The 20147-nt window shown below is 48.8% G+C and overlaps 1 protein-coding gene across 6 annotated transcripts in view; it reads left to right on the forward strand.

The window, feature by feature from the left end:
- Nucleotides 1-20147, forward strand: part of Fz2 (frizzled 2) — a 129275-nt gene that overhangs the window by 102400 nt on the left and 6728 nt on the right. The window lies entirely within an intron of this gene.

Consider the following 20147-nt stretch of genomic DNA (forward strand, 5'->3'; position numbering starts at 1 on the left):
AACTTCGCGTAGACAGTCGTCGCGATAAAATTTGAAACAGTGTAGCGATCGGTCGTTCCTCGACTTCCCTCGGGAATAGAATTAATTGGACAGGTGTCTCCCGCGAGCAGCGACAGTGAATTCCTCCGAAACGTGTCCGAAGTCGTGTGTCCGTGAACGACTGACTCGACGTTTCCAAGCGTCGTGCAAAACTTTGATAACGACCAAATCAGGGAAGATTAATCTCGATCGGGGTCTCTGTTCGTCGACGACGCGCGTGATTAAAAGGAATCGCGACAGATTTCGACGAATCGTTTCCCGTCGACGCGACACGGCGATCCATCGATGCTCCCGTTCGCGGAAATATGGAACAAGCGCGGGCCTTGTGCCCGCTCTGCCTCTCGCATTCGAATCCCATCTAATAAACCAGCGGTCCTCAACCTCCCCCGAACCCTCTCCGAGCTGTCTGATAACAGAAATTCTTAAAAGTAATCGCAGGATTTCAATCAGATCCTCCTATTTCACAGCAGACGTTTATACAATTTTCTCGGATAGATCGAATGATTTATTTCCACGTTCGCTGATTTTTGTTGGGCCCAGACGTGTCACGAGTGACCGATCCCGACTCTTTTGTCCGTCGTAAACTGTTCTGGCCAGATTCCCCACACATTTTCGATGTGGTTTGTGCCCAGAGAAATTGCTGGCCACTCGAGTGTACCAATTTTTGCCCTCGAAGCCATGTTTTGTGCACTCGCTGCCACGGATGGCTGCACTATCACCAAGTCATCATCGCTGCTTCGTATTTTTCGAAATTTCTCTCTCGAACGTACTATCTACACGATCGATGATAATTTCGATTCCGAAGTTACTTTCCGAGGCGATCCGGATCGAATAGGGTTTGAGGATTCGAACGACGTTGGAGCCGATCGGAATTTTCCGCCGTTTTACGGATTTAGGGCGGTTCTAAATCCGGTGATTACATATGACCAGATGAGAATCTCTGTAATAAAGCTCGCGGAATCCAGTTCGACGCGCTCGCAGAGGACTTCGTCAGCCTTTCATCGCGGCGCTCGGACCAGTTCCGGGCGTTTTCCAATCGCTACGAATGCGGAAAAAGCTCTCCGCGCAGAGGCTGGTCGGCGTTACCTGCAAATTCGCATTTACCTGAAAGCGTCGGCGCGAAATAATCGCGAAAAAGATCCGCGAGCCCCGGTGTCTGGGGACGGAAAATCGATAGGTATCGCGCGGAGGGCAACGCTCCGCTCCAGGAAACGATTAAAAAATCGTGTACCGCGAACGACAAACAAACCGACTCCAATGAAGGAAACAATGTTTCGATCGACGTTATTGCTAGTGTTAAAAAATTTCTTCAAGCCCACCGGAGCGATCCGAGCGAGTACGAAAGGTCTCGATCCGATTCGATCGTTTTTAGAGAAACTGGCTGGAGCAAAATACAGAAGGTATAAAAAAAAGTCACTCGTGTACGTAGAACGAAGCAATGTAAATAAGTGGAAAAGCAAAGCTCGCCTAATCTTACATTTTAAATCGTCGTCTGTGTGTGGCGATTCGAACGAATCTGATCAAACGATGCCTTGATTATCTCAAATAGTAAACACGACTTGAATAAACAGATAAGATAAACATCGACGACTGGACGCGCTTCTATCGACGACAAACCGGTTACTATTTTTGTTCGAGTACCGTATCTTCTTGTACCTTTTTAATAAAGAATCGTTACACCTCTGTTTATACAAGGTCTTTCCCTCCTATTTTCTAGTCATAGAACATTCTACCGACGTTTGTTCGACAAACTTTCGAATATGTCACGTATGTCACAGATATAATAGTGACTCTGCCTGAAAAAATACGTAAAACACGTATGTATGTATGTAGAAGATTGCTTGTCTCGGGAACTAGATTTTATACTATTTCAATATTAATGAAAGAAACTATTTGCACCGTTGGGATCGATAGTCGTACGAAACTCGTACGATTGGTTCCCGTTTGAGCACAATATCGATCGATAAAATATTAACGATTCTATGGAATATTTGGGTCGGTCGAACGCGCTCGTTTAAATAGTACTCGCTTATGCAAATATCGCGGAGTTGAAATCCCCGGAACTTCTCGAAATTTCATACTGCAATTAAATCCATTCGCCTCGAAACGCGTCTCCGGAGGATTCGAAATAACAAGCAATGTCCTGAAAAATCATTGGAAATGTAAATGAAAAATGACGAGGAACTCTCGATTTCGATACGGAGAACAACATTTTTAGCGTAGCTCGGAACGATAAAATCCTCAACTTGTCTAATCGCGTGTTGTCTAATCACGAAGGCGGATTATCATTATCCGCGGCGAATCGATGGCGTGGCGTCGAAGAAAAGATAAAGACTCGACCGTAGAGCACGACCGTTATAAAAAGGTCAAGTAGGCCCCGAAAATTGATCGAGCCCGCGCGTTTGACAAGCCTGAATTCTGAATTAACCTCGCGTCAGCGAGCCCCCCGGACTCGACATCGATTTCCTCGAGAATCGGTGGCCTCCGAGGGGGAAAAAAATTCCATATTTTTTTCTCCTACGTTTTGTTCACCTTCCGCGGAATCAATTTCCTGCCCGATCCTTGGCTCTGTTTTGCAGGATGCGACGCGTACGCCATTGTAATCTTTCCCAATACGGCGGAGATAGGGCCGGGTATTATCTGAATCTTGCCGATAAATCCCCCGGGACTCTGGGAATATTCGTCTCCCGCGGGACTAAATTTAACCCCAGGTGATTAACCCGGCGGAATGGTGCGCGAACGACGACGCTATTGTTCCGCCGTTTACAGCCGCGTGAATTTTATTTTGCGGTTCTGGCGCGCGCGATATCGTACGGGACGCGGGAACGCACACACGCGCACACACGGACACACACACACAGAAACGCGTACGTTGAACGCAGGGCAGGCAGGCGTGCGTATCGGTCGTGCACGACCTCTTTCTCCCTGCTGGGCCGGTTCGAGCGGACGAGCGGGAAAGTTTATCGCGAAGCAACGAACGGTTGACAGCTCGGTGATGCATCGGTAGCGATTTGCATTGGCGTCGAGAGCACGGAAACCAGCCTCGTCCCTTCTGGGAGATACCTTCGGTCCTCGGGGAACTGGCAAAAACCGTCCGCGAAGGTCGGGAATTAACCGTTTCACCGTTACTCCGGCGGACGCTCGGAGGACGCTTCTCGGTAAATGGAGAGGGAATTCTCGTGAAAATTGGACGTTCGATCGCCTGGGTAATTCGACGAGATCCGTTCGATAAGGCTTCGTCGGCCTTGGAACGCTCTTTGCCTCCATGCTTTATGGGCCGGACTCGCGTCCACGTGATTACAGAGTTTATACGCTTAATCGTTTCACCGGTTTTTTCTTTCAGATTGATGGTTATAGGGACGACGAAAAAGAATTTAGTTGAATCTTTAAGGTTTGATGGACGTCCATGTTTGCGTACGCCAGTGGTGCCCAATCTCCTCTCCTTCCTCCACCGAACGATATATTACTTTCTGCAAATTTGTTTAAGACTATCGAACCGTACGTATCGATTCACTTAGTTTCTGTTTTCGTGCGACAAATTCGGAACCACAGACTCGCTTGAAACTATGCGTAGTGGGATGTACATACGTACATGCAATTCTTGCTCATGGGGGGTAAATGTTTCCGCCATTATTCTAAGTGGAAGAGATTGTTGCTTCACAGTGAAGTTGGACGGGGAGAATAACTGCTAGTAGTAACCATAGGTAGACCTCGATTATCGCAGGAAATCGGGACTGAAAATTCCTGCAATAATCAAGGTAACCGATCCAATGACGACCAACCCCACACAGAATATGCTTGGAGTACTACTTATGACCCATACGTGGCATTTGCAATTTTACTTGTTGGTTAACCACTCATTCTTGCAATGACAAGACTCCTCTTGTGCAATGATCGAATCTCTGTACTGGAGGTACTTTGTTGGAGACTAGAGATTACAATTGGGTACCATGATTATTGCACGAACCTCCATCGCTGCAAAAGTGGTCAGAACAGGGATATTGCAATAGTCGTGGCTCTATTGAACGAGTTGGAACCGTAGTCACAAGTCAGTGGCGTACTTTCATTAGACGCAACGCGACAGACAACCCTCCACCTCGTACAATTATCTTTGAAACAATCGTATCGGTGACAGTTGTTCCAACTATTATCACATAAGTAATGTCTGGGTGCAAGAAATTAATACTTCGTTATCAGTCATCGACGTACGACCTTTTTCCATTTACCAATTAACTTGTTGATGCCATCTTCGTTTCATATGGTCGCAACTGTCGAAACTTTGGCATCCACCGTAGAATTTTTTTACAGAAGTAACTATGCAGAAGATACATCGTCAAAGTCAGCCGCTAAAAAGCTTCGATCCTCGGGTACCGAGGAAACTCGGGAGACACGAGGGGGCCCCGAAATTCCCGAGAATGGTCTGGACAGTCGGGATCCCGAGACACGCAACTCGCGGCATCCAAGACGTCGCGAAATAAATTCCAGCGTCCGGATCGAACGGTTCCAGCTTCGAATTTCAGGGACGGTAGCGGGGATTCTGCGCATTCCATTAGCGAACTTGGCCAATTTGTCTCGCGAGCCACGCGCTTCCCACGCGTCGGTGTTAGGTATCGTTTGCTCTGAGACTGGATCCCGTGGTCGCGGGATTTATCGCGTCCCGTTGGCCAAGGCGATATCAGAGACACCGTGTCCCGTCCTCTTCCCGTGGGACATTGTTTCCAACGATTACCCGGTATCGAGGCGACTGAACATTTCGCGACGTCACGGTCGTTCATCACTCCCGACGTCCGTGTTGCGTAGCCCCGGAGTGTTCCGCCTTCGACGCGTACGCCGTCACGCAGCTCGCCTCCGCGTAACATAATTAAGTGACAACAAGCCGTTTAAAGAGCTTGTAAACACGAAACACGCCAGCCGTTTATCTCCCGGGCATCCCCTCATTAAGGGAGCCTCGCATCCTCGCCCGTAAATCGGCGTCCATCGCGATCAAGGAGGAAGGGGGAGGTTCCTAATTAAGGGCACATGTGGACGACACCTTGGCCCAGTGTCATCGAGACACTCCGGTGCTCTCCCCTTGGATTAGAGCTTCCGTTCGGTCCCATCGAACGGTCGATCTCTCGTACCCATCGAGAGTCGCGTTTGCGTCCGTTGTGTTGCTGTCTGCGGACAGAGATAGAGAAGAGAGAGCCATCGGTGGGTCTCTCGTTGGGCGATGCGCACCCCGGGTTCAAGGTTAGCCGTGGGTAGGAGACAGATCGTCGCGGATAAGAGCAGCAAGAGAGGTATAACGAGCACACCGGGTCCGTCTCCTCGTCCCTTTCTCCGATCCTCCGTTCCCTCGTAGCCCCCTCGTTCCCTTGGTCGTTCGCTTCTGTTTCGTTTTCTCCCTTTTTTCCCTCTTCGCTTCCTCCCTTTTCCATCAGATGCGTCATCTTCGAGGCGGCCAGGGGGGGCAGAGTGGGATGATGATTTACGGTCTCGAGCCTCTTTCCAAGCTCCTCTATCCACCGAGGTCGAGACCAGGACCTTCTCTCCCTTCGCCGCCCCTACCTGACCGCTCGATCTTTCGAGCTGGTTTCGCCGGAGTATATACGAGCAGAGGACGACCGGTGCACGCCTGCTTCGACTGCCTGCTCGCCTGCCTGCCTGCTGGTCAGCTCTTGAAAAGTAAACAGCCAGCCGTGGCAACGACTTGCCCAGCGCGTCATCGTTGCACCGCCCTTCGCTGCCCGCTGGCTAAACGATAGAGATAGACCCAGGTAAAACGGACGGTGCCAGTACTTTCTAGCCAGCTAACAGGGACGCGCTCGGCTACCTTCTTCGCTTCCTGGAACAACCTCGCTGCTCCTCCACCGGAGCATTAAACGACCATTCCCGTCTAGACCACAATTTCTCTAAGCTTCGTTTTAAAATTTTTCTCCAACTAGTCTACTTTTCCCCCCAGTCGGTTTCATCCACAATTTTTTTCATAGCAAAATATTAAAAACTATGGGACTTACGATAGAATCCACTTTCAAAAAGAAATATTTACACAGTTGTTCTAGTTGACTGATTGACACTAAATTTGGAGGTACTTAGGGAGCACCTAAGCCTACTCTCTTTGGTATATCGAGTGTCCAAGGTGAACGGTTGACGATTTTAGCGTTCTATAATGGTCGCCAAAGCGTCAGATTCACCAAGTTAATTCTCACAAATTTCAAGTATTGCTCGAGGGGTGTTTTCAAAAATTTAGTACTTAATTTCAAAATAAATGTACCCTGATACAACAGAGCCTTCCATTCCCGAACATCAAAAAAGATAATAAGTGTTCGATTCAGCCATGCATTTATTTAAAGAGCGTGCAAGCAGAACCCGGTGAAAAAGGTGGTTGAAAGGCGTTCCAGCGTTAGCTCTGCGCGCTGTGCATCTGGAAACGCAGGTTTACAGATGTAATGCATTGTACGGTACATCCTGTCGGGTTGTTACAGCGTCGAGCAGCAACAACCTGCCAGAGAGGTGGATGAAATTCAATCTGTTATCTCTTCGGTTTGTTTGGCTTTGTGTACGGGGACCAGGGCGATGAACAGTGAATGCGAATGAGATACAGTTAACGCGGCGCCGAGCGGGCTCCATCCAGGATGTCGCTGCGATAATTTCGTGACAATCTGACGGGGAGTATTATTCGGAAGTGGAAGAATCGGTCCCGAGATGTACAATGAAGCAAGGTCGCGTGTTAATGCGACGTTTGAAAGTAGCGAGACTGACTTTCTCCTTCGCGCTGTTTTATGGTACATTATCGGTACATTATCTTTATATTCATTACTGCTACAAATTGGACGAGTTCTCTAAATATATGAGAATATAAATCTCGCGTGTAGATGATAGAAGAAATAACAGAGAAGATTATAGTAAATTGATATAATAGATCGCTCTTATAACCGGTATGGAACTATTTGCAGTAGGCGTTGACGCGATAGGAAATCCTGGTTATAGGTCTAAGCGCGTGCAGAAAACTTTAAACAGTTTAAACCTGAAAGGGAGGAAGTCTACAAGACTGATGTACCGCAATTAATGTCAGCACTCATATACATGTATTACAAATTTTTTTTATTAATAACGAAACAAAGCTTACCCTTCAACTGGTATCTCGTAAAATGTACTACTAAAAGATGGAAAGTGACCAACTCGCACGATTGCCTTCATTTTACACGGTCGCAATATTCAGTAGAAATGAAAGAAATTTGAATCGTTTTACGTTAGTTTTCTTCACATTAGTTGCTAGAATTTTGTCGATAGGTGGGAATGTTTGGTTGATCCGGGTTCTTAGAGAGCTGCGGCCCTGCGCGTTCTCCGTCGTGGCGAAACTACGCTCGATAACGTCGATATTCGCGCGCGAGTCACGAGCGTGTACCGGGTCGTTTGGCGCATCCGCCCCGAAGGAGTCACGGCCCCGGTCGTGTTGCCACGGCGTGGAGAGGAAACGCGGAGAAGCGGAACACGCATCGGCGTCGTTTCCGCGGGAGGAGCGACGGATCCAATTAACGGGCCCCGCGAATCCATAATTCACTCCTAATTAATTAGCGTACTCGCGCGGAGAAAGGGGCAGCGCGGCGGGGGCGGTGGGAGGGGGTATATAACGCGTAGCAAACTGAGACGAGCAGCGGAACGACGGAAAAAGAGAGAGGCGTGACACAGGCCTACTGTAATCCTTCCTTCCCTGGCCACGTTTGCTCGTGCCCGACGAGACGAACGAGCTGTAAACTCGCCAGCTAGGACAAAAGCCGCTGCGAACCGCTTCTGGCATGCCGCTGCTATTAACCGCTGGATTATTGTTCGCGTTGGAAATGACAGTGGTCTAGCCCCGCTGGCTACTAACGCGTTTTAGCGGGAACGCCGGTATACTTGTCACGACCAACGCAGCGTGTCATTTTTAATCAGGTAATTGACAGCTAGGAAAACACTCGAGACTGTCTTCGATTTTTATTTTATATTTTTCCTTCGTTACCGTCGCTCTTGACACTTCATCGATCGGTATCAGTAACAAAAATGTTACTAGGTTCAGTGAGCACTTTTACAAAGTTTGATTAATTATTTTGAACATCTACACCTAATATTTTACACGTACCGCGAGGAACCTGTACTCCGCCGGTCTCGCGAACATCGAGTCAAAATCGTCAAGTCGTGGATCCTCCCCTCGTCAACGAGCCTCCCTTTCGAGACGAAAATCCGACGAGGTCGTTAACGCGGTAAATAATCACCGCAAAATAAACACGAATTCGCGAAAAAAAAAAGAAAAGGGAAAACAATAATTCGGCAGTTAATGGGTTAAGCTGAAAGAGGCGTGCTCCGTCAGTCGCTACAAAAACTTACCGGGGGCCGTTCTCTTAAAGCCTCCTTTTGGTCTGCTTTATCCATCCTCCGCGTATTCATCCCGGGGTAGTATTTCGCGATTAACAAGAGTAGAAAGGAAAGGAGGCGCGCGGTGTCGCGTGATCAGGATGCAGACGGTCGGTAATCGCACACCGGAACACGCAACCGGTATTTCGGCGGGAACGGTCGGAGCGGTGCCCCCTCCCCCCAACCCTAACGAGACACGTTGAAAACGGGCTTACCGCGAGAGGTGTCAACTTTAAAGTGGATCCCAATACCGACCACTTCCTGCGTCGCGGACTCTCGGGTTTCACCTTCGCCTCGGATTCGTTCGCGTCGTACGCGGGGAGGTGAGTAGACGGTCAGAAAGAGGGGAGGAGAAGGACAGAGGTGGCGAGGCCTTTCGAGCAGCAAAACGAAGCCGTGCTAAAAAGAGCGCGACACGTTGCCCAGAACCCGTCGCCGGTTAGTGTCCTGGACCGTAACACGAATACGTGTTTGTTTTCTCGCGGCGTGAATACGCGCATCAGCCGTTGTCGTATCCTGTTCCCGGAGTCGACACGCAGCAGCAACGCGGCCATGTAAACGGCCGCGTGTCGTAGAAATAGTCTCGACGCGCGTAAAAGCGCAACGGACCGCGTAGGTGAGGCAGCAGCCCGCAAACATAACCGTGGATCCGTGTTGGGCGTTTCAGAGAACTCCCTCTTAACTGGACGAGAACGATGGGACTCTTTGACGGCCGGCGTGCCTCCGTCCATCTTTCCTTTTTTTACTTTCTCCCGGCCGACTTCGGACGCGAACCTATCGGCCGAAATTCTACTCTCGATTTACTTTATAGGCACTTTGGCCCCGAACCTACTAAAAAAACCGGTTACAAAATTGCGCGTGCATGTATTTTATCGGTTATGAAATTCTATTTGGAGAGAAGGTGAGGCCAAAATGGAGCAGATACGATTTTTTGGGTCTGTATTTTGCGTTATATCTCCAAAAAATTATTTTCGGTTACGGGGTTCAATTGCAATCATTTTTGGTCAATAGACATACCCTCGAAATCCTAACCATTTTCGAGAAAAAAATTCCTTACCGAAGATATAATTTTTGGCCAGATATATCGCTCTAAAATTTCTTGCGTATCTTTGAAACGTCATAACTTCTGAACGGAGTGGAGGATTTTGGTGTTTCAAAATGCAAACTACGCGTATTTTAGCGAAGAATATGTAGAGATCTCAGTCTTCAAAGATATTTGTACAGACGTAGCAGTGAACGTGTTAATAATGTTTTGGCGTTCGGAATATTGACGAATTGGCTGTTCGATGTTGGGGAATCCCGGCGGTGGGATTTCACAGTGGCTACGACCGTGGACTCGGGGCGACGAAGAGCGGGAGAGACCGTATTTCACCGTGGCGCTGCACGACGTGGGCGAGTATCAGGAATACCTTCCGCGCTTTTTATCGGTCGGGTCCATTGGTAGCGCGCGTAATCGCGCGTTGCGTGTCCCCGGTGTTCGAAAAAGGAACGCGGCGCGTTGCATGCCACCGGTGCCTCCCGTGGCCTGTCCCACGAATAAGATATATAGAGTTATTAGCAACGACCGGCCGCGGGTCGACACTAGCCACGCTCGGAAACGTATAAAGCGTACTTTATAATCGCATAAAGGCCTCGTGGTACATCGTTCGCCGCGAACGCGTATCGCCCCGGGGCTCTAATAAATAGTTCCGGTTATCGGTCCTTTCGCGACTCTCGGACTCTCCTCTCTCTCTTTGTCTCTCTTTCTCGCGGCCGGTTTCTCCCCCCGGGCTTTAATAAACTCGTCGCGGAACAGCGAAATCGAGGTTTTCGTATCCGAGGCTGTTACGCGCCGCGTACGGGCAATCTTAGAAACGCTCCGGGGACCAAACGCGCCTTTTTCGCGATAACGGTGCAACGCTTCCTGGGTGGGCTTAGAATTTCGTACGGGATATCGCAGCTGTTCCCGGCAACGTGGAAATACGGGACGAGCGGTCTCGTAAAACTTTAGCATAGGCTGATATTGGGGAAACGCGGCAATTTTGGATCCATTAGGGAAATGGACGCGCAAAGGACCGCTCGTCCACTCGTCGCCCTCTGCTTCGAAAAATCTGATATCCCTCCCGTGGTTCGCGCCATCGTTCGAAACGACCCTCCCAGGCACGACGACGATCACATTTAATACGCAAAATTACAAACAATCGCTCTAAATTACAACGCTTGGGGCATTAACATACATAATGTTGAGAAATTCAAATAAAAGGAAATTAATGTATGAAACGAACAACGAGACGTTTTACGTTTGATAAATTGCCGCAGACTGGTCTGTCCATTCGGTGTAAATTTTCTCCGGAGGGGCAGAACTTCGGTCGACTGCACCCGAATGCAGGGAGGATCGATGTATCGCATCCCAACGGAATTCATCGGTCGTTCGACTCCTTTCGTCCGCGCCGGTGTAAATTATATCGCGAACGGCGATTGGGCCGCGCTTCATTAGTCGACGTTTTCCATTTATCCGTGAAAACGAGCGATGCACGAGCCACTCGTTGGTAAGAATCTCTCTGCGCATGATTCGCGTACACCGCGTTCCGGTTGTGGCGTATTTAATTTGAACGCGGCGCGATCGTACATATTTGGTTGGTTTTAATTTGAATTTACGGGCCACTTTTGCATCGCGTCGGCCCGCCAGAGGCGTTAATTAATACGAGGATATCCGGTTATTAACGCGGATCGTGATTTGTGTTTACACGAATCGCGTTAATGATCGCTAAATAGCAACGCGGCCGCGACACGCTTTCGCGGAGTGTTTTACGAGACCACCGCCGCAAAAAGCCAGCCGGAATACACCATTCGGAGATTTCAATGCCTCGCGTGGCGCGTTGTTCGCGCCGGAACCCCGGAGTTCCTTCCGGGATTTGTGCGTTTCGAAATAATAGTCGCCCTCGCGACATCGAATCTAGCTTGGTTTCCTCTTTTTATCTGCGATTTATTAGTCGGAGATTTCATTCTCTGCCCGTTCGCCGTTTTTTCGTTTTTCGTTCGACGTTTAAAATTAATGCCAGACTAAATTTACTTAACAGGTTTCAGCCGTTTCGATAAATTCATTCGAACACGTTTGGACGTGTAAAAATACTTCCGTTTCACGCTTTCCTAATAAAATAACAAAAATTACATTAGTTTCTCCGACTCGAATCGCTAAATAACAGAATTACTAACCCTTGGAGCACTGACTCCTGGTCGAAATGCTTAAGATACCGATAACTGCAGTAAGTCCATAACATTCGAAGGGTTAATGGTTTCTCATACTTCTCGATTTCGAAACATTTTACAACGAGACGTATGTCAAAAGTTTCGCAGAAAGTTTTCAAGATGTCTCCTCTGGATATCTTTCAGCGAAATCACCGAAAACGTCGCGTTCCGGCGAGCAGATGCTTTGCATCGGAATCCGCGCGTGAAAAATCGCCGGGCGACGTGACTCGTCGTTCCGGAGGCATGAGAAGAATCATCGAAGGGATCGACTTCCGTGGCGATTCGACGTCGAGGAACGAATCGATCGGACGTACGGGGAAAGAAACGCCATGACATTTTTCATCGAACGGGGCGCACACGTGTCCCGCGAAGCGAAACTCGCGTTTCTTTCGCGAGCTCGTAACGTCCCCGTCCGGGCATCGACGTATATCTTCGTCACGTGCAAAATGTTAAGGCGACAGCAGACATATTTTACCTGTCTCTTCGTTCCCGATGCACCGTGGCTGGCCTCAGTGCCTCTCAATTCTTCGCGGCGATGCGCGATAATTTCAATTAATCGTCACCCAATCGCACGATTCCCAAGAGAAACTGGAAATTCGATCCGAAAGCTACGGAGAGAGAAGGCGCATAAATTCGAGTATCGCGTCGTAAGATTTTTTCCCTCCCCTACCCCCGTCCCGTCTTCGCGATACGAACACGCCCCCGTGCTTTGACACGGTAATTTATCGTTGTCGTTATTTTCAATATAGTAGTCGTGAAACGGGATATCGGACGGAGGTGTAAAGTTTCAAAGTGCAGACCTGTCTGTTCATCCCCCTTCGCTTCGAGACATATTTTTAACTTTTGCTTTTCGTCTCAGATTTTTCGTATAATAAAACTTCTGGAAGCCAGAGGCAATTTTATATTTTGTATACCTTGAATTTAGTTGTTCGATCCGATAAATTCCTAAATCTTTCGGAGTCCGGATCGACTGGAATAAACGCGAGAATGGAGGGGATCGCGAAGCGTCTGAGGGCGAGAAAGGAAACGCATTACCGTATCAACGTCTTCGACGCCCAAAACCCGATAACTATCCGATCGGTTCTCGCGTAAACGCTCCGAGCGGAGATAGGGTTGCGTCGTCCGATCGAGACACAGACTTCAAACCCTTATCTTGTTAAACATTTTACTACTTTCCCGCGGGACGAGAAAAAAAATATCTCCGCTCGTATATTTTTTCGGCCGTGGTCTCGCCCGACCAATAAAACCAATGGGGCCGAGAAACGAAAAGGCCACGGGCCAGAACGAGAGGAAGACGAGAAATAAAACGATCGCGGTCGGTTCTGTCGCCGGATACACGGCAGCTTCGGGCGAATACAGGGTGCCTCGAAAAAAATGTTAACGCTTATATGGTGGTAACCTTTTCAAAGGTACCGATAACACGTGTGTATCGTATCAACATATTTATTTCATGTATATCGAATAATAGAGTAAATATTGCTTTCAACGTGATACGGAGGCTCCGTTAAGGATAGCAACGATATTTAGGATAGAATTAATTTTGCAAAAGAAGAAAGTCGAAAGAAAAAGACACAATAACGGATGCAAATATATACAATTATACTTAAATATTAAAAACGTGTCCTGCCTTCTGCACCAAAGGTGTGCAGAACTCCCGTCACCGTTTTTCCCGCTGTACTCGTAAATACGATCGTATATCTCCCTCGTTCGACAAATCGTCATTGCTAAACATAAAACAAAGACGAATCCTCCGTTGTATGATTAGCAAAATGCTGTCTGCTCGTCCCGGCTCATCATACTTTCAAATTCCGAGCCCCTTTCTCCTACGCTTCTGCTCGTTATTGCGATCCTCCGATGCTCGAAACTCTCGAAACTTACGCCTTCTTCGAGAAAGCTGATCCTTCACCCTTCTTCGTTCCTATCCTATTATATCGTTTTATGTATTTACGTTATTTGACTCGGCTGTACTTTGCCACTTCTTGTTTGTTTTATCGTGCATTTGAAACCATACGTGCAGGATCGTATGCAACCACCACTTTGCAGCGAAGGATAAAAGCAAAACAAACGAGTAAAGTTTGCCCAAAAAATGCTTGCGTAGGAGTGTTAAATTTTGCAGAGGCACCCTGTATTGTCCCCATCGGCTCTCGAAGAGGCCACAGCGTCGGACCTCCCGCGGCAAGGGGATAATTTATGCAAAAACGCCGTCAGGCAGGGGGGCGCGAATAGAATTTATTCGCGCTTCTTTCGTGTCTTCCCCGAAACTCGTAGGTCATCCAACCGGAGGACGATCTTTCTCGCAGATTTCGCGTGTATCCTTCGAAGATGGCTCGATCCATCATGTAACGACGCGTCGCACGACGGGACGCCGTTTCGAAATTCCGCCACGAGATATTTCGCCTCTGGCCAGCGAGCACTCCGGGGGCAGGGGTAACCGTACCATGGGGAAACGAACCTCGTTTTGTCTATAATTAACACCGCTGCCCCCGATCCGGGCTTCTCGGAAGGAATTAATTTCGCCCGTTTATGGGGGCCCTATCCGCGTTTGTCTCCTGTTTATTCACGATGAATTACGACTCTTACGGGGCCGTCCTGGCTTTTTATCGGCACCGCGAATGGAATATGCGGTTTCGTGGAAAAGGACATACGCCGGGGACCGAGCGGGCCTTTTTGTCTCGCGATATTTGGCCGTGGAATAGCATAACGAAGATGCCCTCGAGAATATCGGCGGACTTTTTCCGAGAAGGATAAAAATTTCGCCTTTCACGGGCTCCGGAGAAATAATTTAATAGGCTGGGTCATTCTAAACACTTGCTTTTTGTGTCTGAGTATGTTACAATCTAGACAATTGCAATTATTATCGAGTAAATATTCCAGTGGACAAGTTACGGTAGAGTATTTTGAGGATAGTTCCCACGCTCGCCAGTAGAGGGCTACTCTCAACCTGTCTCTCTCACAAGCGCTCACCTATTGCTACTTCTCAGTACTTATTACCATGTACACACTGTTGAATTTTTACAAGCAGTAATTTTTACTAGAATATTCTCTTTCTGTAGGGCAAGAGTTACATTTTATTAAACAAATGCAAAATTACCCCGGTCGAATAAATTTGTATATTGTTTAAAACACTTCCCAACGATCGTCGATCAGATACCACTGCATTTACATCGTCTTCCCACTTTAGAGCCTCCGCATATTTGGAGCGGGCTTACTTGGAGCACGAGTCCGTATTAGGTGCCAACGTCTTCGCCGAACGAAGGCATCGTGTAACGTTTCGTCGACCGTAGTCTCGCGATAATGAGCATTGTTTAATTCCGGCGTCGAGTCGGTGTTATCGTCGATACGCGTCCGACAAATGCGCCCAAGCGGGTTGCACAATAACGCCTGGAAATTCTATTACGCTCAAAGGGTTTCGAGGCAGACGTAGTCGTGACGGGCGCGCGAAAGGATTAACAAGTTTGTTTTCAGCGTAGACATTCAGAGCCGATACGGTCGTGCTCGTTTCCACGGGCTTCAATTATTAACATTCCGCGTCGAACTCGCTCGGAGCGTATTCATCGCGTCCCGCGCGAAACCCACGGCGCACAATGAGATAAACGGGAACAGAGACGACGAACGCTCGCGTCGATCGCGACAGGGACGAAACAGAGACGACGACAGAGAGCAGATTTCGTTGTTCCGTGTCTCCGTGCGTTGGCTCTCGTGCGTGGCCCCTCGGTGAATTCGTGATTAATGCCTGTGACGCGCGATTTGATATAAAACCTGACACCGAGCGCCGTCAGTTTTGCCAACTAACGAGCGAGCACCGCGCGTACCTTATCCATACCTCGCCATAAATCTCCGGGACCGCTTTGATTTATGCATCTTTTCGACCGCGCGTCGTTCTCGCTCAGGATTTCTTCTTTGAGGCTTCCTCCACTGCGACGCCGTCTCGTTTTCTCGTCCTGCGCGTCCCTTTGCCCCGAGGTGCGTCTTTGGCGAACGGTTTACCTTTGACCGTGGACCGTGTCGGGATTGAAAAAAATCTCTCGTGGAACCGCGTCAGAGGGACGCGTGTCACCGCAAGACGTCCTTTCAAAGACGCCTGAGCGTCGACGCGGCTCGTTCCACGATCCTTTTCACGCGGTTTCCGGCCCTCCGGATCCTCGCGGAGAGCCTCGTTCGCTCTGAGTTATGCCCCAACGGGCGTCGACAAATTGCCCGTTTCTCGCGACGATCGAGACTCGTCTCCTCTCACAGTGTTTTGCCGATTCAACGATTAAAAAGCGATCGTTTGAGAATTTTACCTTTACGTTTACGTCGATATTTTAATTTTTGTATCTTTGCACGTTGGTTTACCCAACCTGGACCGAGAGAAACCGAAGCGGTTGTTTTTCGGGGTTGGAATCTGTGTTTGAAGGAGTTTCGCGGCCAGGCGTTCGCGCGTAGGCAGGGAAGAAAAAGGGGGACGGAATTTACATGCAAGAAGCGTAAATCATAACCCAAACAACGCGCTGCCAGCGTATTCCTGGCAGGGGCGAGGCCTTTAAAACTGATTCATTACCCCGACACAAGGATCCTCCTTCTTCCTCGTCCTTGCCGCGACCCCGTAACGCTCAAAGTATCCCGCGAAAATGTTCCTTAATGGGAAATTATAGCGCGCGGGAAAAAGGTGGATAGGGAAGAAGGAGGGCATATCATCGCGGAGATTCGCGTTCTCGTTGGAGGCGGTCACGTAGAAGGAAGCATGAATCCACGGCGGAGGCGAGGCTGGGAATAATAAGCGGTCGTTCCCGTGGCGATACAGGGCTCCAATCGCGTTTTCGAACGCGATAATTTCCCGGGGCCCGACGGGCCAGCTTCGACGCGTCAATAAGCGCTGCACGTTGTTGTACGACGATTAACGATCGATCGCTCGTATCGCGCGTGACCGTGTTCCGGTATTAAGGCTCGCTAGGCGTGTACGATTCAGCTTCAAGATAAATTACGATGGCCCCGGCCACGTGGCGATTAATAATCGAAAAGGCGTGCGCGCGTGTTTCCGTTCTCCACGAGTCTTCTCTCTACGGGGCCCGTCTCGATGCCGAAAATTGCAAATAAACGCTTTGGGAACTTTGAGTCCTTCCATACTCGTTCAAACTTTTCAGGAAACTGTGTCTTTCGAATTGGCGTGCTCCAAAGGTCTCAGAATATATTTTGTCTTGTATCATTTCAAGAATTTGATGAGGAGGGGGAACATTGAATGATCGAGCACTTGCGAGAGAGACAAGTCGATCGTCTCCCTCTGTTGGCGAGCGCGGGAAACGTCGCTACAGTGTATCGAGGCAGTTTTGTGGAGTGGACTCGGCGCGAATTCCAGGCCTCGAACGTGTTAATGCGTAGCAAGTCGTGGGAGTTGGCCGCGTCCGACGTTACGGAACTTAATTGAATCGTTCGCCAAGAGTCGAGCAACGATACTTGCTCGAGCTCACAATGCGTTTAATGTTAAACGATGACATGGAATGATAAGAGAAGTACTTGCCGAGGTTTCGAGTTAAACGATATAAAGATACGCGCACCTGGTTTGCCATCCCCGCGCGAGAATAGATTGTCCGGTATACCCAAATAGCTATGCGGTGGATTGGCATTTTCGAAGCAGTGGTTCTTAACCTCGAGACCACGGAACGGTTAAAAAATGAAAATATTCCACTATTTTTATATTAAACTTAACATTTATATTTGATTCGAAACGTTTCGACTCTAGTTCGAGTCATCTTTTCACAGAAATAAATTGGAAACTATTAAATACACTATCCAAAATGATTATGGAGACAAGATTCTGGCACACATCTAAATTTTAAAACACGAAGAAGGGCAGGAACCGTCTTCGCAGTGGTCAAGAATCTCCGCTCTGCGGCGTATTTGGTCTGACGAAAATCGTCGGATCGTGGAAACGTAGTCATAGTAGCAAATTGCTATCCTATTTCGCGGTAGCAACTTTGCCCGAAGTGTTCCGAAAATAGAAGCCGGTCGAACTTCTAATCGCGTCGGAGCACTGTCTGTTACACCAGTCCTGCTGACGAGCTTAACCGGCAGATACGAGGTGACACGTGAAAGGATTTGTCATTTTATCCGTTTAGAATGCTTTAGGAATGCATGTTCAAATCTAACTACTCTTATCGTTCGCTTCTAATAAAAAGAAAGTCACTTGTAACTCTTAATTTGACAAGCATTTTACTAAAAACGAATTTGTCCATTAAAGATAGTATTCGAACGATTTTTTATACACGACGAAAGAGCTGTTGAGTACAGTAGCATCGTGCTCGCCTATCCTAAATTTTGACACTCATTTCCGAAGTATCTTGTACGTTCCCACGAGACAAACGATCCCCGGTATCCCAAATCGCTGAAATATTTCTCGATTATTATTCCCAAGTAGCAACGCGTTTCTAATGCGTCGAAATCTCATCCTGATTCGTTATGCATTATTCATGGTCCCTCTAATCTAACCTAACAATTTCCGTACCCTAACGGAGAAACTCGAGAGGGGGGAGGGGTTTGGGCATTGTCACCACTCGGAGCACCCTTTGGTCTGGGACAAGCAATGGCCGTCGACACGTAAGAGAGAAATAGTGGATCCATTAGCCGCGCGTCGATTAACCCGAAGGTGCACCTTTGCAGACTCACGCGTTCTACGAGTCTCCCGTAAATCCAGGGGTTGTCCGTTGGCTGGGGACCCGGTGGCATGAGTCACGTGTTTTCGAATACCAGGGAGAAGTTACCGGAGGGGTAGTCACCCCCCCTGGATGGATCCTGCGAACCCCAGGCGAGGCGCGCCGGTGACAGCCAGTCATATCGCTGGAGATCGATTAAAGCCCGGGTATATACGGCAAAGTCCTCGACTTATGCGATTAAATCGTTCCGAAGCTTTCCCGCGTAGATCGAATCGTATAAATAAGAGCAAAACGCTGACTCGTGTATTCTAAAATTTCACCCATTCGAATTAAACTTTGGAAGATTCAAAGTCTACCCTCTTTTAGCTTCGGGTTCAAGGAACCCTTAAACACAGACCCTAGAACGAAAGGATTACCTTCTATTCCTCCTTTCTCTCCAGGTGTCTCGAAACCATGGTCAAGACACCGACGTTTCTCGAGACGTTCCAACGGATGTAATTATCGTCGGTTGTTCCATCAAAAATCCGGAGATCGTAGGATGTTCGTGGCGAGTCCCGGGACGCGTCCGTCCGTCAGATCCTTTCCTCGCGCGCGTCAATCTCTGCTCGCCACACACGTAGCCTGAGCTTGTTCTCCGCGCTGAGATGCAACGCTGGCTGTCGTCTTATAAATAGCCACGGAGCGCGTGTCGGGGTGCTAGCAGTTAACAAACGGTAAAACTAACACCGCCTCCTACAATAACATTTCGCTCCGGTCACGTGTTTTCCGCGGCCCGACTATTATAAGATCCGTGACTGTCGTCTCGCGTTGCTCTTGGCCCTCTCCTCGTTCTTCCTCCCTCGTTTCTCGTCTCCACCGTCCGTCTGGCTTACCCTTTCACCCCTGCGGCCGATTCCCGGCCCGTTCCCGATCGATCCTCCCGAGATCTAGCCGGGGATCTAGGCACGGACGTTGATTTATGCGCCCAGCCACCTGAACCCCCGTTTGCCCTTGTTCGTTAAGGTCGCAGACGGTCGTGAGTCCGTTGGGCCACGAATAAACCAGCGAATCTCGAGCTTCTGTCGGCGGGTGGGTTATGCAAATACACACCCAGGTCCCGCGATCGGTCTAGAATCGTGTTTCGGGGTTATATAATGTTATGCTAGTTCGGTGGGTTGTGTTCTTTTTCTCGTTCGAGGATCGGCGGAGCTTAATTAGGACCACCGTAAGGGGCCTCGAGATTGAACACGTTTTTGCCATGCCCCGGATGGCAGCGTACGGAGAAATGACTATATTTAAGGGGGGATGGCTGATGATGCTCCGAGATAGATGACACGCAGGGGAGAGAAATTCTGGTTTTTGTCGGGCGTTTCTTTCCACGGTTTTTGTGTCATCGCGGTGGCTCGGTGGAAGCGCGAAGGACGTCGTACGCGTACGATGCTTGAGTGATTTCGTGGCGCGATATATTTATAACGCGATTTTTCGGCGGAGTCGAACGGGCACGCGGTGTCTTCGAAACGTCTTAATCTAATCGTGCGACTTGTCCATTTCGTCGCGTCGCTCCGTCGTCCGGCCACCGCTTTATCGAATCGGAACGATGTCGCCGGTTTATCGGCGCGGAGTATTTTTGAATACGCGCGGAGGAATGTCTGACTCAGACGAGGAACGCGCGAACTCGCCTCGAAGCGTGGTTGGAAAGAGGTTGCGGACGATAAGACTGCAACAATATCTGTCCATTAACCGATTCGATACGCGTACATAGTATGGAGCGGATACGTGTCATAGTTGGCCAAAGAAGATTGCGAATGACCATACATATTTACGAGGCACTCGCTGAGACTTGCACCGATATCGCGCATCTTTAATTACGTGTCTCGAAATAATACTGCCGGTGGATAT

Source organism: Colletes latitarsis, chromosome 2 (genome assembly GCF_051014445.1).
Source record: "Colletes latitarsis isolate SP2378_abdomen chromosome 2, iyColLati1, whole genome shotgun sequence".
NCBI lineage: Eukaryota > Metazoa > Arthropoda > Insecta > Hymenoptera > Colletidae > Colletes > Colletes latitarsis.